This window comes from Ascidia mentula, chromosome 6 (genome assembly GCF_947561715.1).
Source record: "Ascidia mentula chromosome 6, kaAscMent1.1, whole genome shotgun sequence".
NCBI classification, from domain to species: domain Eukaryota; kingdom Metazoa; phylum Chordata; class Ascidiacea; order Phlebobranchia; family Ascidiidae; genus Ascidia; species Ascidia mentula.
The window spans coordinates 20368177-20395985 of record NC_138571.1 but is presented as its reverse complement, the minus strand read 5'-3'; the positions used below and the strand labels follow the sequence as shown (position 1 = coordinate 20395985).

Sequence of the window (27809 nt, the reverse complement as noted above, 5' to 3'; positions counted from 1 at the left end):
GCAGTTGGGTCTACAATTATCTTTCGCTAATAAATCAACTCAATATCGACTTCACGAAGGAACAGCAGGCTGTGCTTTGTCCTGCGAGTGCTGATGCTGATATAGCTGACCATTCATGTGATTTGTGTGTTTTTTTGGCTTTTGTGTGATATGGTTTAACAGCTGTTTTGCGTCATATTAATGACTGTCCTTCATCGTCTTTCAGTAACCGACCTTTCTTTGTAACTTTCCGTGTGCGTTTAGCTGAGGACCGAGGCAGGGCAGGGCAGCTGTACTGTGCTCATCTCAGTTCATCGGTTTTGTGATTTGGTTCTGCTCAATTTTGTCTGTGCGTTTGGGCGTAAATTCACTCAGTTTGGCGTTGGTATAATTGCGCATGTTAATTTCGTGTCCAAAATTGTTCATTTTGAATGAATATTGTTGGAATGTTTGCATCAAGTTTCAATTAAAGTCAGGTTAGGAAAACACAACAATTAGAACTCACGTGCGATCTTATGTCAAATGCGTTAATCAAATAGGATTTCCCATCGATCATAAATAATATTGTTAAGTACCGGATTGAGGCTCATAATTGGCATATAGGTCGCAAAACATGTAAAAATTGTATATTTAAGCGGCTTTTGCCACGGTCCAAGTCATCCAACATATTTATTTCATCTCAATTCAGTGTCAACCATTAGTATTCAGATAGAACAGCTTAAATTGCACTGAGTTTAACTGCGTCTTGTTCCATAACCAACCCAAACGCACCGATTAAAGGGAGCGAGAATTCAAAGCCAGAAAAAATGCATATTTTATATTTGAAAAGATGGGACAGATTTGTCGGTCCCTCCAGAGCAGCGCAGGTTGATATACTTGCAGTATTTATTGAACTTTTCGCTTACATGAAGAACTTCGTTTTGTTGTTTAAATTCGTGTTCAATCTTTTAACCGAAAGGTAGCAGTTGGGTCTACAATTATCTTTCGCTAATAAATCAACTCAATATCGACTTCACGAAGGAACAGCAGGCTGTGCTTTGTCCTGCGAGTGCTGATGCTGATATAGCTGACCATTCATGTGATTTGTGTGTTTTTTGGCTTTTGTGTGATATGGTTTAACAGCTGTTTTGCGTCATATTAATCTTAAGTGACTTGGTCGCTTTGAGACTTTAAGTTTCCCCATGTGACTGTCCTTCATCGTCTTTCAGTAACCGACCTTTCTTTGTAACTTTCCGTGTGCGTTTAGCTGAGGACCGAGGCAGGGCAGGGCAGCTGTACTGTGCTCATCTCAGTTCATCGGTTTTGTGATTTGGTTCTGCTCAATTTTGTCTGTGCGTTTGGGCGTAAATTCGCTCAGTTTGGCGTTGGTATAATTGCGCATGTTAATTTCGTGTCCAAAATTGTTCATTTTGAATGAATATTGTTGGAATGTTTACATCAAGTTTCAATTAAAGTCAGGTTAGGAAAACACAACAATTAGAACTCACGTGCAATCTTATGTCAAATGCGTTAATCAAATAGGATTTCCCATCGATCATAAATAATATTGTTAAGTACCGGATTGAGGCTCATAATTGGCATATAGGTCGCAACACATGTAAAAATTGTATATTTAAGCGGCTTTTGCCACCGTCCAAGTCATCCAACATATTTATTTCATCTCAATTCAGTGTCAACCATTAGTATTCAGATAGAACAGCTTAAATTGCACTGAGTTTAACTGCGTCTTGTTCCATAACCAACCCAAACGCACCGATTATAGGGAGCGAGAATTCAAAGCCAGAAAAAATGCATATTTTATATTTGAAAAGATGGGACAGATTTGTCGGTCCCTCCAGAGCAGCGCAGGTTGATATACATGCAGTATTTATTGAACTTTTCGCTTACATGGAGAACTTCGTTTTGTTGTTTAAATTCGTGTTCAATCTTTTAACCGAAAGGTAGCAGTTGGGTCTACAATTATCTTTCGCAAATAAATCAACTCAATATCGACTTCACGAAGGAACAGCAGGCTGTGCTTTGTCCTGCGAGTGCTGATGCTGATATTGTCCACAATTATTAACGTTACGCCCCAAGGGAGGGCAAATTCACTCAGTAGGAGACGATTTACATTACATCAAATCTCCAAGTAACTAGTGGTGACGGACTTAACCCTGAATATGTTAAATTGGAGGCCATTTTATCCCAAAACCCTCAAATATGGTTGTTTGCCGTAATGTTGTGTTCATTATTCTGGAAGCAATGGTAAGTGATCATCAATACAGGCAAAACTACTTCGAACTGTTGGTAATCTGATGAACGTCATACTCTGAAAAGACAAAATATCGGTAAGATGCGCCTTCCTGTGCTCCAGCTAGCATCACCAAAGCAGATACAACAATAACCAATCCATTGATATATATATGTGTGTGTGACCAAATCAACCAGTGGGAAAGAGTGTTTGACAACTTGTTACCTCTGTGCACATCTTTTAGGTGGGGCGAAAAGTAAAATTTAGATGATGGCGACCACAGTGTTCGCCTGTGCATCGAAGCGTGCCATTGTCTTTCTCGTGTTGCGGTTGCCGCCTCATGAACGAGTGTTTTGCTTGTCTCAAGCTTGACTGCGCAACTTAATAAAGCATCAACCACTTTGAGACCATCGATTGAATCTGTATCTTCCCCTGCCTGAACATTCAGTTGATTGGTTGATTAGCCGGTGCAAGAAGTGCTGTGTATAACCCGTTAGTCTTGAGATGGGCGTTGAGCTGTACGGTTGTTTTTAGTGGCGGGCGTTTACTGGAATTGTAAAGTTCACAGGGTTCGCAGCCAAGGCATTGCAGCCGAGCTGGATTGTCAGGCGACCTTCACATGCGTAGAGGATCTCCACCACAGTAATCAGACAACGCAGAAGTAATATCACGCTTTCACTGCCCCCCAAGTGGGGCGATCCTGCCTTGCTATGCGAAAGCATGTATTACTACTGGAATTGTATGTACGTTTTATTGTCGTTTTTAACATTAGTCCGTTTAATAAAGTCAGGCGCCCATTTAGTGAAACCAGTGCAACTCCATTTGCCCCACAACCACATTCCTTCACGCCTCACTACAAACTTGAATTGACTTCACGCTCAGCGCCAACGAAGCATTTCCCCACTTTTTTGCAGTTTTGTGTCGTGACGTCAATTGTGTTGCCAACGTTCTATAGGATGTTGAGCGATTGTAGTCATTATATTAATATTAGACAAAGCATTAAAAGGTTTATTTTTGGTATCTGAATAGTTGCGTTTGTAAGAGTTTGTTTGAAAGCATAGGATTAGGAAAAGAAACACGCATAAGTTCTTTAATATTAGCGATCCGTCATCCGCCTGGTTATGTTAAAGTGAGAAAAGAAATTCACCTGAAAACCAGGAGCAAGATACGAAAATATTTGTGTGTAATATTTCATTTGAATATGTACATGTTGTAACGTGATTTTGCATTACATGTCAACGGTTGCATTAATGGACTTAAGGTTGCATGGCCAGTTGTCATTTTGGCGTCTCAGTCCACTGGGTTGAGTAATTGGTATTTTTAGATCGTCTTGGCAAACGGGTTTCATTTCAAAATTTAGCGATAGCAACAGCTGACCATTCACGTGATTTGTGTCTTTTTTTGGCTTTTGTGTGATATGGTTTAACAGCTGTTTTGCGTCATATTAATCTCAAGTGACTTGGTCGCTTTGAGACTTTAAGTTTTCCCATGTGACTGTCCTTCATCGTCTTTCAGTAACCGACCTTTCTTTGTAACTTTCCGTGTGCGTTTAGCTGAGGACCGAGGCAGGGCAGCGCTGCTGTACTGTGCTCATCTCAGTTCATCGGTTTTGTGATTTGGTTCTGTTCAATTTTGTCTGTGCGTTTGGGCGTAAATTCACTCAGTTTGGCGTTGGTATAATTGCGCATGTTAATTTCGTGTCCAAAATTGTTCATTTTAAATGAATATTGTTGGAATGTTTGCATCAAGTTTCAATTAAAGTCAGGTTAGGAAAACACAACAATTAGAACTCACGTGCAATCTTATGTCAAATTCGTTAATCAAATAGGATTTCCCATCGATCATAAATAATATTGTTAAGTACCGGATTGAGGCTCATAATTGGCATATAAGTCGCAACACATGTAAAACTTGTATATTTAAGCGGCTTTTGCCACCGTCCAAGTCATCCAACATATTTATTTCATCTCAATTCAGTGTCAACCATTAGTATTCATATAGAACAGCTTAAATTGCACTGAGTTTAACTGCGTCTTGTTCCATAACCAACCCAAATTGCACCGATTAAAGGGAGCGAGAATTCAAAGCCAGAATAAATGCAGGTTTTACGAACTCTTGCAAACGAGCGCACGCACTTAGGTATTTGAACCGACTTCCTTTGCATGGATGTATTTTGATACGCCGTGTTTTCGTATCAGTGACGTTATTCGGTCCTCGGAAATTCAAAGGTCTCCGGCAACTTGAAGGAGGTTTTAAGCAAGTCACAGTTGCGTCGTGATTACTGCTTGGAGTTTGCTCGGGTCTGTGTGGTTGGAAACGTAACGTTATCCAGTTCAGATCAAGCTTGTATTGCAGCTGACCGTGGTTTAATGTCACTTGTGCTTGGACAAGTTATAACTGATAGAGTTGAAGGTGAAGTTTAAACCAAGTAGAGATGCCAGATGTAATTTGCGATGGTTAACTCGCCTGCAAAACTCGTTTACAAGGATATGTTTGTTCCCTTATTATCAAAAAACAACTTTGATCATAAACAAATATTCTCAACACTTTCTGTGCGGCTGACTTGTATCTACAAAAGAAACTTAGCCCACAATGTTAATTGACGTAGAAGTACGTCAAATTTTGTTGAAAGACCAAGCGGTCCACGTGATGAATGCGTGATCCCCGCGTGTCTAGGTCGACGCATTGCGATCACTGAAGCATTACGTGACTTGTGGCAGGTGCCTTTTTACAATGGGTGACGTAAGAAACCAAGGAAAAGTGACTTCTGTATCGCAACAATTGACAAATCAGTTTGTCCTAACAAAGTTTTGTGGTGTATTTGGCAATGATGTACATAACAACAGCATTCTTTTCATTGCATTCGTTTGCTGATGTTGTTGAGACCTCACTAGACGGGACAATGCAGTTATGCGCAATTAACAATCAACAAACTCACGCACTGAGCACTTCCTTGCATAATTGCTGGCCGCACTGAAAGTTTTACATTAAGTAACGTAACATTGGTCAACAGTTTAAGGTTGGATTATGCGCAACTTTTATTTAAACTCCACATTTATCATTTGCATTATTTTCATATTTGTTTCATCTACGCAGCATAAATGTGTATTGATTTTCGCCAGCAGGTCTCAGTGAATCTTCCATATTTTCAATGTAGTTGTTAATTAGGTAATTTTGGTGCAAATTTAACGTTGGCGTATACTTTGTTAATTTCCATGTGATGACTGAGCAACTATTTACAGATTTTCAAAGTCTAGCTTGATTGAAAATGTTGAAATTGATGTTGTTTGGAGTTTTGTTGGTCGGCCATCTTGTCATAACTCACCAACAACAACAAGTATGCAGAGTTGTTTGTGACGGACAAGAACAAGGATCAGAGATAGAACATTCCGGCTTGAAAGGTGCCAGAGGAGAGACTGGAAGACCAGGAAAGATGGGACCACGTGGACCTCAAGGTCACCGAGGTGAAAAGGGAGACCAAGGACCTGTGGCTGGCAAAGAAGATTTGTTGAGACTTGTTACAGGTATAAGATTCTTCTCTAAATACTTTTCGACAAAATTTATAGTTGGATAGGAAACTTTAACAAACCAAGCAGTTTAGATAGATATTTGATACAAACACAGCAGTACAACAAATCCCCTACACGGTGAACTCTCATAAAATCATATTAAAGTAAATTCATCGAAGATTTTATTCACAGAGTTGTCGAACAGAGTGGATCAACTGCAAGGTCAACTGAGTAACACTTCCAACAGTTGAGTTTCATTTTCATATAAATTGATATCTCACAGATGTGTCAAGATAACAAATGCTAAAACCTTTGCCCGTAACTCACGTCATGACTCCCTTCTGCCCCTAGTGGTGTAAATACCTGCGTACTCACCAATCACGTGACAAAACTCAAATCCCCTTCGTAACGGAACAGTCCGTCGGGGTTACTACAGGTCACTCATGTCGTACCACCCACAATAAAAGCAGATTCTTTTTGAAAATAGTTTGTTTATGTCAAGTATTGTGTTTTTATTGTTTGTTAGTTATCTGACTTACCCTTGCAAGCCTCGTGGTACGACACAAGTGACCTGGATATATGGCAGAGATTTGTTTTGTGCAAAGTAAGTATTGCATATAGCAACCACAGTCAAGATTTGCATCACTTGTCAGGGATTAAGCTGAAGCTTATTTTTAATAGGATTTTTCGGCTTAAAGGATTTTTTTACCATTTAGCCCCAAACTCTTTGACTGACGAAAACATGCCAACGTAAACGTGAGTTTTGTTGACAGCTTTGGCGCACAGAGTGGATCAACTGCAGAGTGAGCAGAACCACACATCTAACAGTTAAGTTCATGCACTTAACATCCAATGTCCACTCACACATCGAACATTTTATTCACAGAGTTGTCGAACAGAGTGGATCAACTGCAGAGTGAGCAGAACCTCACATCCAACAGTTAAGTTCATGCAGTTAACATTCAATGTCCACTCACACATCTAACATTTTATTCACAGAGTTGTCGAACAGAGTGGATCAAATGCAGAGTGAGCAGAACCGCACATCTAACAATTAAGTTCATGCACTTAACATTCAATGTCCACTCACACATGGAACATTTTATTCACAGAGTTGTCGAACAGAGTGGATCAACTGCAGAGTGAGCAGAACCACACATCTAACAGTTAAGTTCATGCAGTTAACATTCAATGTCCACTCACACATCGAACATTTTATTCACAGAGTTGTCGAACAGAGTGGATCAACTGCAGAGTGAGCAGAACCACACATCTAACAGTTAAGTTCATGCAGTTAACATTCAATGTCCACTCACACATCTAACATTTTATTCACAGAGTTGTCGAACAGAGTGGATCAACTGCAGAGTGAGCAGAACCGCACATCTAACAGTTAAGTTCATGCAGTTAACATTCAATGTCCACTCACACATCTAACATTTTATTCACAGAGTTGTCGAACAGAGTGGATCAAATGCAGAGTGAGCAGAACCGCACATCTAACAGTTAAGTTCATGCACTTATCAATGCCCACTCACACATCGAACATTTTATTCACAGAGTTGTCGAACAGAGTGGATCAACTGCAGAGTGAGCAGAACCGCACATCTAACGGTTAAGTTCATGCACTTAACATCCAACGCCCACTCACACATCTAACATTATATTCACAGAGTTGTCGAACAGAGTGGATCAAATGCAGAGTGAGCAGAAACGCACATCTAACAGTTAAGTTCATGCACTTAACATTCAATGTCCACTCACACATCGAACATTTTATTCACAGAGTTGTCGAACAGAGTGGATCAACTGCAAGGTCAACTGAGTAACACTTCCAACAGTTGAGTTTTACTTTATTTAAACATAAATCTCACATATGTGTCAAATTCTGAAAACCTTTGCCCGTAAGTCACGTCATGACTCGCTTCTACCCCTAGCTCTGTAGATACTTGCGTGCTCACCAATCTACACCAGTAGGGGCAGAAGCGAGTCGTGACGTGTGTTACGGGCAAAGGTATTGGCAAACCCAACATATACGTCATCACGTGCGAATCAGAGAGGGTTCCATCTGGCACCGGTATATTCTGGTCATAATCAAGGTCGTGCAAATATTGTGGGGTTGTCACCGTCTACTTGCGTGTGAATGAGTTTAACTCAATACTTCTGCCAATCTGATGAGTTTTAACCGTCTGCAGATCTCCAGAATCTCATATATGCTGTTTTGCCGGTTTCCTGTAAAGCTTCAGATCTTAAAGGTCGCCAACATCTCATATCGGGAGATAAAGTTTACTGTGAAGATGGGTGGCAGGTATTGATAATGTGGTAAATATCACTAACACAGGGGTGGGCAATCCCTGGCACCAGCGCTATGTTGGGTAAGCGAGGTGATTATGCACGCCAAGTAATTTCCGATTTCACACTACAATATTTAACCATACGCCCGGGATTGTGTTGTTTATAAAGGTCAGGAAATTACACACGAAAGTGAAAAGTCATATATTGACATGGAGGTCATCTAACTTTTTTAGACCAATTTACCGAAAATCAGTGTCAAGTGTTTTACTGGATAAATACCAGGTGTTCCAGCGTCGTTATGATGGATCTGTGAGTTTCGATAGAGATTGGGTGGATTACAAGAACGGGTTTGGGGATCTATCAACAGAATTTTGGATGGGTTTGTATTCCAATAAAGCAATCCTTAACCAAGTACAAATGTTACAAAACTTTGAATAATGGTTTGTTTTAGTTTAAAATGTACCGCTGGCATAAAATATACGTGCTGTATTTTACGACGTTTCGTCTGCCATGCGGCGAGACTTCATCAGGTATTGATGCCGCAATTTCAAAGTAAACTACACTAAACATTCAGGGGCACAAAAAGAAAAAAGGACACGTTGACACCGCTTGTCAAATCACGTGACAGAGGCAAAACACGAAACACTGCGGGAGGCGCAACAGTTACAACAAATTGTTATAAACTGCCGGAAAGTAAACACATTGTTCTTTGTCGTTGACGCATCCGATGTTTTTGTGAATGTGAAGCGACTCAAGAATGCTAAAATAATCGCTCCTTTTGTTGGGCAATAGTCCGCACCATGTGAAAAACTCACTCGAGTTTGCAGTCGAGGTACGGAGCTTACGAGTGGAGCAACATGACAGCATGGTATCCTTTGATGTGGTGTCATTCTTCACCAATGTACCGGTATCCCTAGCAATCACCACTGTTATGGCACGCTCAAAATATACTGGCAATAACCCGTAAGGATGAAACGCCCACTAGCGGAGCAGTTGTTATTCCCTTCAACCCTGGCCTTAACGAAACATTGCGAAGATTAATGTCGGATTAGGCATTAAAATCTATACTAAGCCCCATACAACGCTTGGCAATGTAATTTCACGACCCATTGCTACGGAGGCTTCCGAGCCAAAGGGAATGGTCTGTTTAATACCATGCAAATATTGCGATGGTATTTACATCGGCGAAACTAAAAGGGCCTTTAAGACGCGACTGAAAGAGCATCGCCGTGATGTCGCATCGAAAGATGCCAGCAAGACTGCGTTGGCCAAGCATGCGGTGACACTGCGACACGAAGTTGCCTTCGATAAAGCCCTTTCCAAGTTCTGGAAAAGGAGTTGGACCACACCAAGCGGCTCTTTCTTGAGTCGTTTCACATTCACAAAAACAGTGGATGCGTCAACGACAAACAACAATGTGTTTACTTTCCTGCAGTTTATAACAATTTGTTGTAACTATTTCGCCTCCCGCAGTGTTTCGTGTTTTGCCTCTGCCACGTGATCTGACAAGCGGTGTCAACCTGTCCTTTTTTCTTTTTTGTGCCCCTGAATGTTTTAGTGTAGTTTACTTTGAAATTGCGGTATCAATACCTGATGAGGTCTCGCTGAATGGCAGACGAAACGTCGTAAAAATACAGCACGTATATTTCATGCCAGAAGAGCGGTACATTTTAAATTGCAATATTCCTGTGGCAGCAACAGGAGTTCCAGCTTTGTTTTAGGTTGAATACATTTACTGAACACATTGTTGTAACTTGTACACACCCAGTTAAATATACAGGCCAACCAAGCAAAACGTTTCAAGTACGCTTCGTAACAATCCTAGAGTCACTATAACAGTATCAGTTAATTCAATTTAAATTCCAGTGTTTTCAGCAATATTATTACAACCAACAAATTTTATCAGGTTTGGAGAAACTGCATCAAATCACCAGTGCGTCCACTAGATGTCGCCTTCGTGTTGACCTTCAGGATTTTTCCGGAGGTCAAGGATTTGCCGAGTATAGGTAAGACTGTGACGTATTTAACGTTTTCAATTTAATGCCATTGTTCCAACGATAATTTACCCGATGCTGCCAGGTCGTCATAACTAACAAAATCTTAAAAGTCATTAGGGAAATACCCTCCTTATTACGTCAGATTCACAAAATTCGTGTTTTAAGTTTGAAGCAACACAGAATATTCTTGCTGTGTTTCAATGCATTTACTCGGTTCGGAATAATTATGAAAACAAGAAGTTTAGATACCGCACACACATAGGGATGGTAATCAACTCGTAACGACCCCACATCACCGCTTTTAAAGTTTGCGCGATCGCTTGGTCGCGGATTGCCAGGACCGAGCTCCGTGGGGCTCGGATTGGGTCGAACGTCACCTTTTTGCGCAGTTCAAGCGAAAATGACCACGGTCAAACCGTTTGACAATTGGTTGCAGCAATCCAGTGAATATTAGTGCTGTGTCCCACATCGATATATAGGATGAAAATGATTATTATATTCTCCATCTAACACCCATGCATAATCCAGTGTTTTAAATTTCGATTTTCTGCCCAACATGCTCGGCCCCCAATGTTTTGAATGAGGCAACAAAAATCCCGTAATCGCGACGTGTAAGACGCTGACACAACTTGATTGTCAGTGTATAAGTTGTATAGTGTAAACACTCTGTGTTCTCTTTGCCCACCCCTGGGTTAGCTGCTGGTCGTTGCGTGGTTGATTGGATATTGTTGGGTCTCTATGCAAGAAAATGGGTGCATTGGCCTGCAGAGTTAATTCCTTAGGCCAGTGGTTCTTATCCGGTGGGAAATTTTAGGGTTGTAGGTGGATAATTGGTCGGCACCGAAATACACAAAAGTAGTCGGAAAAGAAATATAATGATATGTATTCACTGTGTGTTGAACACTTATTGGTAATTGGTAATGCCATGCGGTAGAAAAAGTTAAAAAAGTATAACAGATATAGCGAAAATACAATAATTAAATTCTTAGTTAAAAAATGTAAATACCAGTGGGAAATAAGGATTCCGTTTACACTGGAAGTAGGAAATGAGATAAAAAAGGTTAAGAACCACTTAAAAAAGGTTAAGGAAAATCTGTTGCCCAGACGAGTTTATGCGGTCGTTGTTGCCCAAGTCCTTGTGGTAAAATCTTGAGTGCCAAGTACTGACCTTTGCCAAAACGTTGCATCTTGACTGGAAAGTTAGAATTATCCGCTTTGTTCTTCAGCTACAATAAAGCCTCCTTGTAATCCTCCAGTCGTTTGTGAACTTAAAGTTGAAAAATATCTGGGTTTCCTTCTGAAAACTTCTAATCCCACTCTGTGTTTATTGCTTAGTTGACAAATAATTATCCCACACAACACGACACAATGTATGACACATGTCGTTTATTACGTCATAAAGGGTTTTATGTTTAACAATCATTTCCATGAGCAACAAACCAATGTAAGCGGATTGATTTAAAACAACAAATTATCCGTTGTTATTTAAATTACTTTGCATTAAATTAAACATTATGACATTGTTGTTTTCAGTACTTTCAGCATTGGCGATGAAGGAAGTTCTTACACAATTACTATATCCGGATATTCGGGGAACATAGGAGATTCCATGACTGGGTCCCAAACTAATAACGGGATGAGATTTACAACACGCAACAGAGACCATGATACGTGAGTAATAATGATACAACGTGTCTGATTATATTTCTGTTTTACTAACGAAGCAAATCGAGTTGTTTTAAAAAAGATGAAATGCATTTCCTCAAATAGTTGATTTTCGTTGACAAAGTTAACCGCCCACCCTAAATCAACAATTGTAAAAATCAATTGCTCTGAAACAGGGGGTTGCGTTAAAGTTTTAGTTAAACACAAGTTTTAACTGAGTTTAAATCAGTTGTAACACAGAGTTGTTGACAACCGACTTAATTATAATTGCAGGGTGTCAGGAGATAATTGTGCTGCGTGTTGTGGTGGTGCTTGGTGGCATCGTGCTTGTTCACTTGCCCGCCTCAATGGTCCGTGGTCGAGAACTTCTACTCACTACAACACTATGAGTTGGTTGAGATGGAAAAACTCATGGGGCGGAATAATGAGTTCTAAGATGAAAGTGAAATGCGAATAAATGTTGGGGAGGTTTAAAGTGACGAAAATTAACATTGCGTCGTTAGTAACCATGGTAACGTTGTGTTGATTTACAATTATTGACAGTCATTGTAAATACTTTCACCAGTTTTGATAAAGGCTTTAAATCGTAAATAACAGGAAAGCAATTATACCGAACCGAATTTATTTCACAAATCCTTACAATTTTTGTGTTAGTAGCGAAAACTTCACCTTTTTGCATGTTTGTTATTATCATGGTATTTGTAGGGCGTTACTTAAAACGTCTGCACAAATAATAACACTGCCGTATATCTGACTCCTGATAAAAAGGCTGCTATCAAACCCAAAGTCAATCGATCAGTTTAATACATAATAAACAAGCGCACGAGGATTAACAATAACACGTTACAAACCACGCGTACAAAAAGTCTCTGTCCTATATGTCCTTTGTCCTCTGTCCCTTCGTATCTTTTTTACGCAAAAGACATGTGGCCTATATAGAAAATGCATACCGGGTTATTTGAGTTCGGATTACCACGTGACTCGTTTGAAAAGGCGGCTTGTTGCTGGAAGTGTCAACGAACGAATAGCACGTTCGCCGTAAATGAGTTAAACTTGGTTTACAGCGTGATTATTATCCGACGTTAATGAAAAAACGGTTGATGCCAGAAAAACACAACATAATAATTGCAATTATGACGTCGACACTACTTATTATTACATTTTGTGTGTTTCGGATGCCACTTCTTCCATAGAATTATGTCAACGTGTCAATTAGATATTGACAACATATTCCGTTTTATCATTCCTTGTATATCATGTCGTTGTTGTAATATCGCATGCAACCGTTTCCATGCTTTATGTTGATAATCCATGTAAATATAAACATTGATCCATCAGATTTGACAGTTGATTTCTGATTCGAGGATGTCAGTAAATTTGATTCAGTTCAGTTTGGCTTTCTCTGATAAACCCCAAAAATGCATTCACGCCAATTCACCGCAAATATTGTAGGAATGTGTGTTGTTTGATTGTTTGAACTGCGTGTTCAACTGCGATATGCGTTTCCCTGACTCCCGACTCCTCTTCGTAACTAACCAAACTTGTGTTCGTTTGTTTTATTCACCAAAGACGAAAGATATATGTGCAGAATACAACTGAGCCCCAGAGTAGAATATACAGACGGTGATTCTGCGCTAAAGGCGAACCAAAATGTAGAATGGAATGGTGAAACTGCACTAGGCAGAAGCCCAGCGCAGAGTGAATTCGGGCCACAGGAACCACAGATTTAAAGACAATTCATATTAACCAGTTATGCGGCTTGCGTGAGAACCGCGATACATAATTACATGTTACGAGCGATTCTCCTGTGTCGTTCCAGAAAATGGGAGTTATACTTCCTGGTACGAACTGCTAAGTCACTCTCATTACGTCACGGCATAAACGTTACACTCGTCTTACCCCAAAAAGTGTTTTACAGAATAGGCAAAAGAACAACGATATAAGAGAGAAAGAAGAGAATAAGAAGAAAAATGGTATTTTAGCTTTGTCAAAGTACATGTCACAAAATTATGGCCAAACAACAAAACCATGCGTAAAATATGTCAATCAGCAGTAACGTGCTTCATCAAGCCAAAACAAAACTAGAGCAAGGATTTTTCCTATTGGGGCTTCAGACATATAAAGAGTGGGGAGGCAGGCTTGAACGGCGACCTTGCTTAATTTCGCGCCATGTAGTATAAAGGCTTCAGGCCCCGTGCTGACTTTGTAATGCAGACACGTTAAGGGTTGAATCAACATTTCACATTTAACAGACGTCAATTACACAAGGAAAATATCAACTAACGTTTCGGTGACAAGGAGACTTAACAAAGTTTAAAAACCCTTTTACAGAAAGTGAACATAAGGGGGTTAGTATTACGTAACCACTAAGATTTGTAGCTAAGATTTCTTGAAATATCCTTCATGTTTGCAATGACAGGTAAAAATTCAGTTCATTGCCTTTAATAATCCATGAGTGTTGAATAGCGAAATTGTATAGTCCAACAGCATTCCATAGGTTTGACTGTGAAGGTCTTGAAATGAAATCCACCTTCCCTCGCGCAACAGACTTTGTCGGGTTTAATTCTTGCCTGTTGGCACGGTCCAACACAGTGTGATGGTCCGCCGGAATTGACAGTGCGATTTCCCGCAGCGACACGCCAACGCCCGCCGACCGCCCTGGCCAAAACAACGAGACGGAAATTGTGCAGGGGGAAACGAACATTCACGGAAAATATCCAACGTTGTAAGTGGGGAACGATGAAATCCGTGCGTACGCGAATTGAATCTCCTCTTAGCTCGATTAAAGCGCAGGGCTGGAGTTGACGAATCCTCAGGAAAACACTCGTGAATGGAAAGAACCGACGATGAATCCAAGAGAAATGGCGAATAGGCAACCGATCCAATTAGGAAACAGAGGAACCTTGAAAATCTCAGCAAGTTTTGAAAGATTTTTGCACGTTAATTTGCAACTGTGCACAATCCCAAGACAGCGAAACGAACGCTGGGATTTTTGCTTGAATATTGCTTGATAAATATTCAATCAGAAGGCAATTTTGTTGAAAGATTATCGATAGATTCCTCGTGACAGTTAGATGATGAAAGAATTACGACCAAAAGTACAACTGGTTTGGTACTCACGGTCAAGATTTGTCGTTCGTCTTGGAAGAATTTTCTTCACTCTTCTTTGAAGCTTGGTGTTCGGGAAACTTCGCAGTCGAGGGTCATCAAAAATGTAGTTCGTTCGTCTTGGAAGATTTTATTCACCAAAGACGAAAGATATATGTGCAGAATACAACTGAGCCCCAGAGTAGAATATACAGACGGTGATTCTACGCTAAAGGCGAACCAAAATGTAGAATGGAATGGTGAAACTACACTAGGCAGAAGCCCAGCGCAGAGTAAATTCGGGCCACAGGAACCACAGATTTAAAGACAATTCATATTAACCAGTTATGCGGCTTGCGTGAGAACCGCGATACATAATTACATGTTACGAGCGATTCTCCTGTGTCGTTCCAGAAAATGGGAGTTACACTTCCTGGTACGAACTGCTAAGTCACTCTCATTACGTCACGGCATAAACGTTACAATATTTGCAGAAATGCGCGGATATCGCGGCGCCATTTCACCGACTTATGGGAAAGGTTTAATGTGAGGGTAAATTGTGTAACAAGGTTTCTTGTCAACACACAGATCCTCATTGCAGCCCAAATGATGACGTCACGGCCGTGGGCCTTCGAGTGGCGTCTGTCACGTGTTTTATTTGTGTTGTTGTTTTTGTCTGTTCAGTTACCTGCCTACCTCTGCGCACACCTTGCTGCAACTCATTCTTACTTGGCACTGATGATGAACACAGTGGTGTTTGAAACGTTTGCTTCGGCATGAGTAGCATACTAGCTTTGGCTTTCCTTTATAAATCATTTTCTTGTCACCCCCAAGGTTAGACCTTATACACTCTTGTGTAATAACCAAACTTAACACAGCAGTTTGTGGAGGACACAGACGCGTCTGATGCGTCTGCCGGTTGCATTCCATGGCAGAATGTAAATGGCATGGAGAGAGTGAAGTTTTGTAGAATTGATTCCTGAACTCGAAATAAATTACTCGATAAATAGAATTTCCAGCCACCAAAAACCAAGGGTCATGACGTCAGTTTCAGGCCATGTTAAAAACCAGAATTTTCCGACAAGATCTCAAAATACGAATTTCTTTTCGATCCCAATTCAGGGTTTGTTTCTTTTTCAAAACCGAGCGACAGTGAAACAATAGCAGTAATTGGAACGTAACAATAAGCAATTGTGACATCACAGGCCTCAACTGGCTTGCCGCAGACAAACAAGGAACTGTGTTTATAAAACAACCAAATCGAAGAAGCAATAAATTGATGCAAATGTACAATAAATAATATTAGACAGATAACAATGTTAAAAGATAGGCAGTCTAAGGATAAAAGAGTTAACAACAATCGGTACAAAAGCGGTTGGAATATTTCATGTTACGTGGTGACGTCGTCGTGTTGATGACGCTATTTAGATGTTAAAATTAAGCAGACACACATGTTTTGGGTGTGGGTCATGATTGGGGCGAAATAATTGTGAAATAATATTGAAATTACAAATCACAAGTTAAAATGCCATGAGTGGGACTGACAACTTTATCACTGGTTGTGATTTCTATGGTTATGGAATTTGGTTTCCCGAAAACAAAATAGACAGAAAAGATCACCAAGTGCTTCACGACAAGAAAGAATATGACTAGCGAAAAAAACATGTGAAAGTGGCAAAACAAATGAAAATCGTCACTGCAAGGTTTAAACACTGGAGCGGAGTATTGAGAGTGGGTGTAAGCGTATATGCCGAAACTATAAGATACATGATCCTGTAAATAAACCTTATTGGGACGTAAAAGACTTGGAACAACTCGCGAGCTCGTTCGGGTACAACAACACCATGGTTAACTCTGTGGATCCTCCCAACCGACGAAAGTTTTTGCTTAGTAATGTCACAAAAACATGCATCGGCGAAGGTAATATTGTGTGGTAATGTGGAAGCCATTGATATAGATCGCTGTGGTCCATATGGTGACCCTGTGGAAAACCCCTGATCTTAACATTCAAGTTTGTGGCTAGAACGACAAATGCTATAGTTTCGTTAAAATCTGAACGCAATAAAATTGCTCGGTGTCAACTTTCAATGCTTTCGGCGGAAGAGGGCGGTGACGTAAGCTCGCATGAGTTTCACAATCTCGTTAACTTGTTCTGCGGTGAAGGAAATGTCCCCTCTTGACTCGGTCTGAAGTCTGAAAACATTCGCAGATCCCGCTCCGAAAGACTGGATCCTGAGAGGAAGGCACAATAACATGTTCAACTCAAGGAATGTAGCTGCAAAATCTTGTTTAATTGTTTGGAACAGTGGTTCTGAGACTTTTCAAACGTCAGAGCCGAATTCGAAACCGGCCGCAGCAGACCCGAAACCCTATTTGAAAACTTTATTTGTAAGTGGGCATTTGACCGAATCAAACATTTGGGCCGTAGTTTACCAACAATTTTGTTTTCTGACGCCAAATAAACTGCAGGGAAATATGGACTCCATGTTACCCCACTACTATGGTTATGGTAAGTTTATGTTTCGTAAAATAAACTGCATTATATTCATAAGACCGATAAGCAGAAACGTTGAGAGCCAATAACTCCAACAAGTTTCGTGTGTTCCCGCGTTGAAAACGAACCATTGTGTTCGATCAAACTTACTTTTCATATGAGAAATGATCCAGGGACTGTGAGTGGCCTCGTTTGAACACAGTTGCTCCCTGCGCCGATATCGCCAGAGTGAGAAGGGTTTGACCGAACTGCGCGTCGTGATTTTCAACTTTAAACAAGTAGGATCCGTATCCGGGCCACCGACGTGCAAGGTTAACATATTCAGCCTGAAACAAATTGTTGAGATAAAAGGAATTAGACGGAATGAAGAGAACGCGAAATATGCTGAACATAAAATTATGCGAATAATATTTAAACATCAAGCACCCAAATACAATGCCAATAAATATCAACCACGGGCAGAGATGTCCCGACATCCAATGACACAAAACTCCAGTCTTATTGTTTAGTGAGATTATTGTGATACTGACCACGGCGTCTTCTTGCGGCATTCCTCTCAATCTCCTCCATCTATCCAGGACGTTTGATTTGACATCCTGCAGTTCCTCCAGGAAGAGAGTCCTCTTCATCTCACCGCTCTCACCTTCCTCCTTCACCTTCTTCATCCCTCTCTTCCGGAACGTGTTGAAAAGACTCGACCCCTGAAAGAATTAAAATCTGACGAAACTCTTCGTTGACAAAAACGATTTGTTAAATTTTAACGTTTCGGCCTCAATTAGCTTCGTCCACAAATTAAAATTCTTTGTTGTTTTACTAACTATCAATATACGAGCTGATTTAAAGAATGACAATTAGTTGTGGAATACGATTCATGCGCGGTTGATGCCAACGTCCAAATATAACTCAATTTTGTTTTGAACAAAAACGACTTGAACGCGTGCGAACAATAAATATGCGGAATAAAATGGCACAGGCACCGATAAAACCACAAGTTTATCGAGTCAGGCGCCCATGGGAACGGATAACTAGCATGGTATGAAAGGATGTGTTCGAAGAGGGGGAGATCTACGTGGCGAATTTGAAATTTTACGTAATTTATGAGAACGTCTTAATTATCGAAAAAATCAAATTGAGACCGAATAAAAACCTTTACTCACAGAACGTTTCTTGGCTGGCATTGAGTTTGCATTTAATTCATTCGAGAAAGAATCGGTTCGTTTGAAGTAGAAGTCTTCGTTTTCGTTTGTGATCTCGTAAGCGGCCATTAACTTGTTGATTGGATAATATTTGCCAATGTCAGCACTGGAAAATGAAATCCATGTTTTATATTCGCAAAAGAAGTCTTGAAAATCCATTGGCATTTTTATATTTTTATGCTTTTTGTTGGTTAAACGGAACGAAGCAATGAAGATAAAGTTTCGGCTCCACTTAAACAAACTTACTCAATATTGATTTGATGGTAATTTCCTTCAGCGAATTGCAACCTTAAAGCTGCGATATCTTTCAATGCGTCATCAGATAGAGGGTAAAGTCCCTGTATCACTTGTTCGTGGACCTGCAACATTAGGGAAGTTCTGAGTTAATGTTTTTAAGAAACCTAGAGGTTTTAAGAAATTTATTTTCTGCATTGGAAACTCCTGCGTTTAGAAAATACAAAATACAAAAATGAGTAAATATTTATTTTAAGTCAAGCACTCAAGGTCAGTGTTTCCCGAAATTTTTTCGCCAAAGTTATTTGAGTTGAGAAAGAACCCAGACGATTTAAGGTGTCCAGTAGCTCATGTAAGGAATTCTACGGCTCCGTGAAATCCGCGTTGGATGCTAGGTTACCATGACGACAGAATCAACCGAGGCAAGTTTTCAATCAAAAAAACTAAAATCACTGAATGGAAACAGAGAAACTCCCGACTCACGTCTTCGTAAACGAAGTGATATTCGATTGAGTCTTCCCGTGCATCAATCGGATCGAACACACAGTAAAGTTTGAAGTAGAATACCCATTCCGAATCCTTACCGCCACTATCCGGATTCGTTTGTGATTCCGAGTTTGTTCTGTTTAAATTCGAATGTTTCGCGTTACATGAGAAAGGGTTAAATTACATGATGCGAAAATCTACTTTTGTACGATAATATTTTTATTTTCTTCTTTGAGCTGTGTGACCAATTACTTGCAACGAATTTGTAACTAGACTTCTCAAATCAAGTAAAAAAGTTCCAACGGCAACTTACTGTTCGAACTTTGCAACGATATCAGCGAGGAAAGTGTTTGGTTCAATCGCTCTGTCAACATCGCCCTTGTGTTCGAATAATGCGAACGTGTTCTTATTCCCTTCCACGTTCATTCCATGCTGGAGTTTCTGGACAACCTGAACACCAAAGTTGGACGTAAACTGTCTAAAGTAACTCCTCTAATTTAAAGAAAAAATATTTTGTAACTAAAACAACGAAACGCTTCTGAACACATAAAAATGCAGAACATAATTTAATAACAAATATTGAAAAAGAAGCATGTTTGCCACCAACCAACAAAACCAGATCATCAGAAGAAAATACAATTCAAAATTATACAAGAAATACTTCCGTGTGTTCGACATTACAATTTGCAGCAATGCTCTACTTGCCTTTCCAGCAGTGGTGAAAGAGTTAATGTAGATTTCGCATGTTGCGCCACCATAGCAGTTAATCACAGTGACCAGGTCCCTCATCTCCAGCACAGCACAAATCTCAGCAATGGAAGGAACCATCTCACGTCGACGTGACGTCTGCTGACTCAGCGCATTTTCACCGAACTCAGCATAAGCTCCACCAAGAGTGCCAGGAAATCGCTCTTGTACCCTGATAACGGATGTTAATAAACAAACGGTGAAAAGGGATCCCCGAATAATCATTACTGTACAGATTCCCAGGCATCTTATGGCACATTTGTGTGCAGTCAACAGCGCGAGGTAAGATAACCCGACCCGCTGTAATGCAAAACTACTGCTTAGTAGCAAGTGCTTCTCAGTGGCGCACGCCCCACCAGTTTTGCCCGGCAAAATCGTCGGTGGGCGTGAAAGCTTAAGATATTTCTTGGCTTATCTCTCATTAAACGAGCATTTCGTTTCAAATTCACTGGAAATACAAAGCATTGAGGCAAGCAATAAATTCTGGTTTACCAACAAAAGTGGGGTTAGAGATGTTTTAGAATTAGCGCTCAGATCGGATATTCACAAAATTTTCGTCTGCCAAACCTAGAACGATTGTTTAACTTAACCAAGAACCCCAAAATTTAGTAAACCTTTTGTGTTAAGGGTTCCGCGAACTCTACATTGGATAACCAAGTTATTTACACACTTTGGTGACGTCATACCTCTTTAGATGCAGCTTCAGGTAAGACAGCACAGGACGTGATGGGTGGTACGCGCAACACATACAAGCTATGAGATGCCAGTAATGCGGACATGACGTCACATGAAGCTGGTCACACATTTGCTCGTCTGTGGTGAGTTGGAGGGTGTAGATGGCGGTTTGTTTGATTAATTGGAGGTAAAGCTCGTCCTGGAATAGCTTGGAGCCGTGGCACACTCGCATGATCGCCTGAAACGAACAGATATATGGTTTGTTGGCTGGACGGTGTCGCAATGCTTTTTGATTGTCTGTTTTGAATGCTGATTGACGTCAAGTAAAACTTTGATATAAATTGTGATATGTGAACATCGTTCCCCACTCATTGCAAAGGAAGATCCACAATTACCTGACAAACGTCATAACATGTGCAAATATATAGGGGAGGAAACTCAATTACAGGCGGGAATTCGAGAAATATCAAAAAGCAAAACTTAAAAACGATTTTTTCAGTTTTTTTACCTGGAGTGATTTCGCTTCCTCCTCAATGTTCTGAAAAGTCCGTTCTTCCATTTGAAGGAGGACGTTAAAAATCCTCACAGCCTCGTCCCTTAACGTGTAGTGGTCGTCACGAGAGGGCACCTGTGAGCAAACAACGGTTGATTATGATTTCTATGCCTTTTTTTTCTAAGTAGCGAAACCAATACTTTCATATTTTTTTTTGAATAATCAACTTGGTTCATTAGCAACACAACAATGTTAGCAATGTTACGTCACAAATAGTTCGGGTAAGATGATGTTGACGTCATCGTGGTTTTATGACAACCACATGGATACTTGCAGCACTATTAAGTTTGCGTTAGCATTGGATTCTGGGACGGATAGTTGTAATAATTGCTGGTTCACCTGTTCGCATGGAAGGGATAGCAAAGGGGATCTTAAAGGTGCGCTTGATTGCCTGAAGATTGGGTTCCTTTTGTAGATTAAGTCGATCTCCTTTTCATTGTCATCTGAACGCTGTTGCAACATACACAATTTTTAGTCATATTTTCATACACTATGGTCAACATGCTAAATATAAGTGAAATAATGAAATGCTTTGGGCAGAGTCGTTTTGTTAACAACATTGTAATAATATTTCCTGATGTGTTTTTTAAGCAGGTAATTTCAATGCAATAAGCTTTTCGCCTGGCTACCTAAGTGGCAAGATAGTCACCAGACACATTACCGACATATTAGATCGAAGCAGTTGCCCTGAAAGCAGATTACTCCAAGCAATAAGTTCAGTTTTAATTCTACACTTCTGTACCTTGATCTTGTCCATTAGGATCTTTGTTTTGGTGATAATCAGAGGTTGTCCATCTATCATAGCCTGGATCTCACTGCTCCAGATGTTCGCGTCTTCCTCTACCTCCGTGCTGAGTCGGAGGGTGTGCTTCCTCCCGTACACCACAATCTCCCACAAACCTGTCTGCGTCTGTAGTGAAATAGAGGTGGCGTAACTTCTAGTATAGAAAGTGTGGATCGAAACTACAGCTGCCGGTCAATGTTCAGTAATATTACACAAAAAATCACATGCTTAAAGGAATCAACGTATATTTCCCTTGTATTATACCAGACTGATCCTGTTTAAACAAGTGCTTTTTGTGTAGGCAACATACATATTATTAAACTTTATTATATTCGTTTTATGATTTTAAGTGTTACATGTTTTACATGTTTTACATGGTAAGACGGAATCGTCCAGCTATACAGGATCTCACAGCGAGGTTCGATTAACAAGTGTTCATCTCTAGTAAACACACGAAAGCCCACTTTTACTCCTACATACACCAGGGACTTACAAAGACGTTCTCGTCCGGTGAGGTGACAACACAGAGACTGTTGAGTCCCATCGACCCGATCTTCTGGGCATCGCGGTTGCTGTTCTTGAAATATTCGATCGCGTTTGGTTTCAGAACGAACCACCGACGTTGGTGACTCACTTTCTGCTTCTCGTAAGATGTTTTAAGCAACCAACCTTGCTGTATGAAAGAATCCTGGCCAGCCTGAAAGTGTTTTAACAATATTTTAGATTGTGGGCGAGCCTGAAGAGTTCTCTTACCACAAAGAAAAAATTACGACATTAGTTATAAAAGAAAGTGTTACTGACTTTTATTTTCTTAACAAAACTCATTGTGTAATTTTTCTAAAAATTCACTTTGTCGTTTCGATGTGTGACCAATTGTGAAGCAATCATTTAAAAACCTGAAGTCAAATGGGGTTTGGTTTCTGTCTGTTTAACACGTACCGAGTCGCCTGAACTTGCTGTGTTCTTGCTCTCATTGAGTAAAGTGATCCAGTGATGCATTTCCTCCCCCGAATCACTCGCGAATGTGTAAACACGTTGCGATGTCGTCACAGTGAACGTGTTCGACTTTCCTGCAGTCACAAACCACTTAATATTATTCACATCTTGTCGCCACGATGCCACGATAGGAGTAATTGGTTCTAATGTAGCATCCATAATGTATCCGATTCCTGAGATTAAAATCAGTGCCAGAACTCCCAAAACCTATTTATATTGTAACGTCTTTTCCCTCAAGAGAAACTGACAACTTGCTAAAATACACGAGAGTCACCTGACACAGATGTTGCGGTTGCCTAGGTAACGGTTTGTCCGTCGACCGTCATCAGAGCGTTCTTCGGGTTTGCGAACTCGCTTTCCATGTTTGCTATCTCTTTCTCCGTGCTCGATACAATCTTCATCAACATGCTGCGGAAAAAAAGTTCAACTCAATAACATTTCACAGTATTTTCAGTGAAAGTCCACACTGCATCCAAAGACTTTTTCCCAAACGTTGGCGATTCTGGTTTAAACTCACCTGTACCATTCCCCCGCCTCCTCGCTCGATTCCGCCGAAAGGTGGTGCACTTTTGATGACGTCATAATGATGTCAATGCCATTCTCTTTCTCTGTGACGTCAGTTACTTCGGAGATTTGACTGAGGTCGATCGTCCCCCGACACTTGGCGTTCTCTTCGTCGTTATCGTAAAACTTCAACTCCTGGTTGCGCAGCGTGAACCATCTGGATTTGGTTATTTGTTATTGTACCTTGTTTAGTGTTTTGTTGTTGTACCTTGTTTAGTGTTCAAGCTTCGTGTAACTTAACTGCTACGTAGAACTAACAACGGAAATATAATATGAAATACATCGCCGACCACCAACCTTTTCTGCCAATTCTTCCTTGGGAGAGTTCCTCTCAGAGTTCCTTTGCCACTGTCAGCTTTCTTAAACAGCCAGCCGCACTTTAAACTATCCTGTTTGCTTCTGAAGATCATGAAAGTGCTGTTACTCAGGACGCACCACCGTCTCTTCCACTGGCTCATGAGGCCACCCTATAACAGGTTGTAAGGTTGTGCAATGATGTGTTTTCAAATATCAACCAATCTTCACAGTGGCAGAAGTTGGTGTGACGTTTGCAAGTTTTTTGCTTTAAATGTTGTTGGCCAACTTACGTGGAGGTGAATTTTATTTCCATAACAAACTGAGCCATTTAGTTGTTGCACTGATCAATGTGATACGTAACAAGCGAACTGATCAATACCAACAACTGTATTACTATTACATCCCTAAAACGTCACGAAATTTCAGTGCGCCGTGAGAACATATTGGACGAATGCGAGTTGTGAAGACTTTCAAAATCTTCAAAACCCAAATCTTGGAGCAACAAAATGTTTAAAAAAATCTTCTTTTTTGTCCATAGTATCACCAGCACCCCGAACTTTGCTTTGTGGTTGCGAGTAACTCGCTGATGCGTTGCATAAATCACAATATTACGCACTCTAGGGCAATTTAAAATCAATCAGTAAACGCCATTAAACTATAGACCAATTATAATTTAAACGGTAAATTATTTTAAGATGATTTCAGACCTAATACAAGCTGACTTGCTACGTCACGAGGATGACGTCATCGGATTGATTATCGGAATTACAACTGATAAGAATGATCTCGGGTTACGCAAAATCATTTGTTAGTGAATTTAAAAATAGCAACCACCATTATCCAATTGAGCCGGATTGAATTGTTAGTATGGACAAAACAAAATCCTAGTAACATTCACAGTGTTGTTTGCACGCAAACAACTTATATTTGTAACCTGTAGAATGTCCATTCCTCTGTTTTCGTCTGCCTTCTCGTCGGGGTAATATTCCTCACCCACGTTCGTTACAAATTCATCGGTTGCTTCAGGTTGATCCTGATTAAAAATTATTAGAGTCAGCAAAACAAACAAAAATTCTTTTTTTGTAAAAATACCAGATTATTTTTTTGCCAACTTAGATTGTTCTTAAATACCTTCCAGTATTCTGAATCATATTATGACATCACAACACTTATTCTCACCACTTCCAGCGCAAGACTCTCCCTGGCCTCGCTTCGTCGATGCATCTGCGCGATCTCAAGTTCAAGTTGGAAGATCCTCTCCATCTCCTCCCGTTCCGCATCATCAAGCTCCTCCTCTCCACCGGATGAGAGCATCCTCTTGTTTACGGTTGAGTAAGCACTGTCTACGTCAGCGGAATCTATGACGGCGTCGAGTGACGCAAGAGCCGATTCCTGCCCGAAGAGATAGGCGAGTTGTTTTTTTACAATAGAAATATGATTTGAATCTCTTGCTGGCGGAAACCAAGAAACAATTAAATTAAAAGTTCCAAGTGTTAGAAAGCAACCAACCCAAAAAGCAAGTATTTTGTTTAAAAGAACAAGATTTGTTTTACAAAAACGTATACGTAGCACACACAAGCACCCACGTGTTCGCCATCCATGGATTTGCGGGGGCTGTACATTTTTTCACAAGGTGGGGGCGGTGGGGGTGAAGGAAGACCCTCAGCGTCCTCCTCCAATCCGTTCTCCGTCGCTTCCCTGGCCATTTCAACCTCTCTCGCCATCTGGAAAGGGGAAATTTTACCAGATAATCAGAGAGTGACCAAGTATTGTGGGAATGATTAACACACAGAAAGTATTGCACTTTTCGTGTTACTTGTACAAACATGTCAACCAATTGCAAAACAAGAAACACACATGTTGTGTAGTAGATTTGTATAAAATACAGTCATTGTTTACATTAAATAACAAAAAAATGTAAATACAATACTTTGCTTTATAGAGATGGAAGTTCAATGTTGTTTCAAATCAGCAGTTGAGTTATGGCTCTGATTATAGTGTTCCTCTGTCTAGTTCTGTGCTAAAGACTAGACATGACACCAGATGTATGTTTGATACTTCGTTATTGCTCGTTCGAATAGAATACCAATAGAATCCCTAGCATGTGGTTATCCGGTCACGTGACGTATTGTTTACATAGAGATCATGTTACACTCGATAGTTTGTAAACACTACATTCCTCCCCAAGTCATAGATGTTAAATCACAGGTTCAAGGTTATTTAACATAATACACAATGGCGGTTTGCTTCAAAGTAACACAATGGCATGGTTCAGTATATGAAGATACTGGGAGGTATTCGGACCAGAAATTGGCAGGATAACACAGGTAGTTTGGCAATCATACACTGGCTTCTTATGAAAGTATAAAAGGATGTTTGACGTACGTATTGTGAAGAATGGCAATATACAGCATAGGTAATGAAGTACTGCAATATACAAGCGAATGAATCATGCACAATAGCATTTACATGTAAGTACCATCTCTCAGATATTGAGGGAGTCTACGATTGCGAGAAGGATAGCGAGGAACTGGGTCGCTTTCAACAAAATCATGTGCACTGTGTTCTTCACAAGTTGTTGTGTTATCATGGTCATATGTAAAATATGGGTGATCATTATCTGTATGTACATCATGTTGTGATGTTTTGTTTATTTTCTTAAAGAATGATGAATTTCTTGTCACTGTTTTGTGTTTGTTTTGTACTCTGATCATTGTGCCTTTTATGTGTGTAACAGTGAATGGTGTTGGATTGTAAGGAAGCATTAATTTGCCTTCTTTTTTTTCTTTCAAAAGAACCTTATCGCCAATTTGAAAATGTGATTCTTTTGCATGTGAATGGTTGTCAGCATATTTCTTCATTTTCAGTTTTGCTTTCTCATCTCTGTCACGAAGTTGTGTGTCTTCTTTCATGTCATCAACATGAGGAATAGTGATTTTTATTTTCCTTCCAAGTAGGAGTTCTGCAGGGCTCACTTGTGTAGTAGAATGAGGTGTAGCTCTGTAGTTTCTCAGAAATTGATGTAGATTACTTTTCCACAAGTTAGTTTCAGCATTCATGATTCTTACAGCTTTGTTGAGAGTTTTCATAAATCTTTCTGCTTCAGCATTTGCCTTTGGCCAATGTGGAGTGATTTTGCGATGAGTAAATCCAAGTTGTTTTGCAAAATTCTTGAATTCATAGCTGGTAAATGGTGGACCAATATCTGTTTTTAGGATGTCTGGTATTCCAAAACATGAAAATGTCTTTTCCAATACTGGAATGACTGAGGTTGCTTTTGTTGACTTGATTACTTCGACAATTGGATATCTGGAATATTCATCAATTAATACAAAAATATATTCTCCTGATGGAAATGGACCAGAAAAATCTAGACTGAGTTCTTTCCATGGACTTTTTGGCAGTTCTGACATTTGCAGTGGTTCATAGTTGTTGGTAACTGTAGCAGCTTGACAGTATATACAATCTTTGACTGTTTCTTCCACTGTTTTGTCAATTCCAAGGAACCATATGTGTTCTCGGAGGAGTTTCTTGGTTTTGACACTTCCTTGGTGTCCTTCATGTGCCAATTTAATGACTTTCTTTTGTAACATTTTTGGAATAACTATTTTTGTACCTTTTAGAAGGAGATCATCCTCTGTTACTACCAGTTCATTTCTGATTAACAAAAATGGTTTTAGGTTTGGATCATCCAAATTTGCTTTCCATTTGTTGTTTCTTGTCAATTCAATAACTTTCTGAACTACTTCATCTTTTTGCAAGGCTTCTTGTATGTCAGCTTTTGTCATTGCTGTTGGTATAGCTGATGTTGCAATGAAATTTATGTATAATTCAGTATCATTTGTTTCTTTGACAGAATGGTGAGTGATAGGATGTCGTGACATGTAATCTGCCAGGACGGTATACAACTTTGAAATTATATGGTTGCAATCTCAAATTCCATCTTTCAATTCTTGCTAGAGGTTTTGATGATGGGTTTTTGAATATCAATTCTAATGGCTTGTGATCTGTCACAAGAGTA

At 40.0% G+C, this 27809-nt stretch overlaps 2 protein-coding genes and 1 pseudogene across 2 annotated transcripts in view; 2 read left to right on the top strand and 1 right to left on the bottom strand.

Moving 5' to 3' along the window:
• The window catches only part of LOC145907419 (uncharacterized), a 292577-nt gene that overhangs the window by 137609 nt on the left and 127159 nt on the right, over window positions 1-27809 (top strand). The gene's annotated exons all lie outside the window — the stretch shown is intronic.
• LOC145907457 (ficolin-2-like) overlaps window positions 1-27809 on the top strand; it is a 162231-nt gene that overhangs the window by 109755 nt on the left and 24667 nt on the right. The window lies entirely within an intron of this gene.
• On the bottom strand, window positions 16847-25512 carry LOC145906378 (unconventional myosin-X-like; annotated as a pseudogene).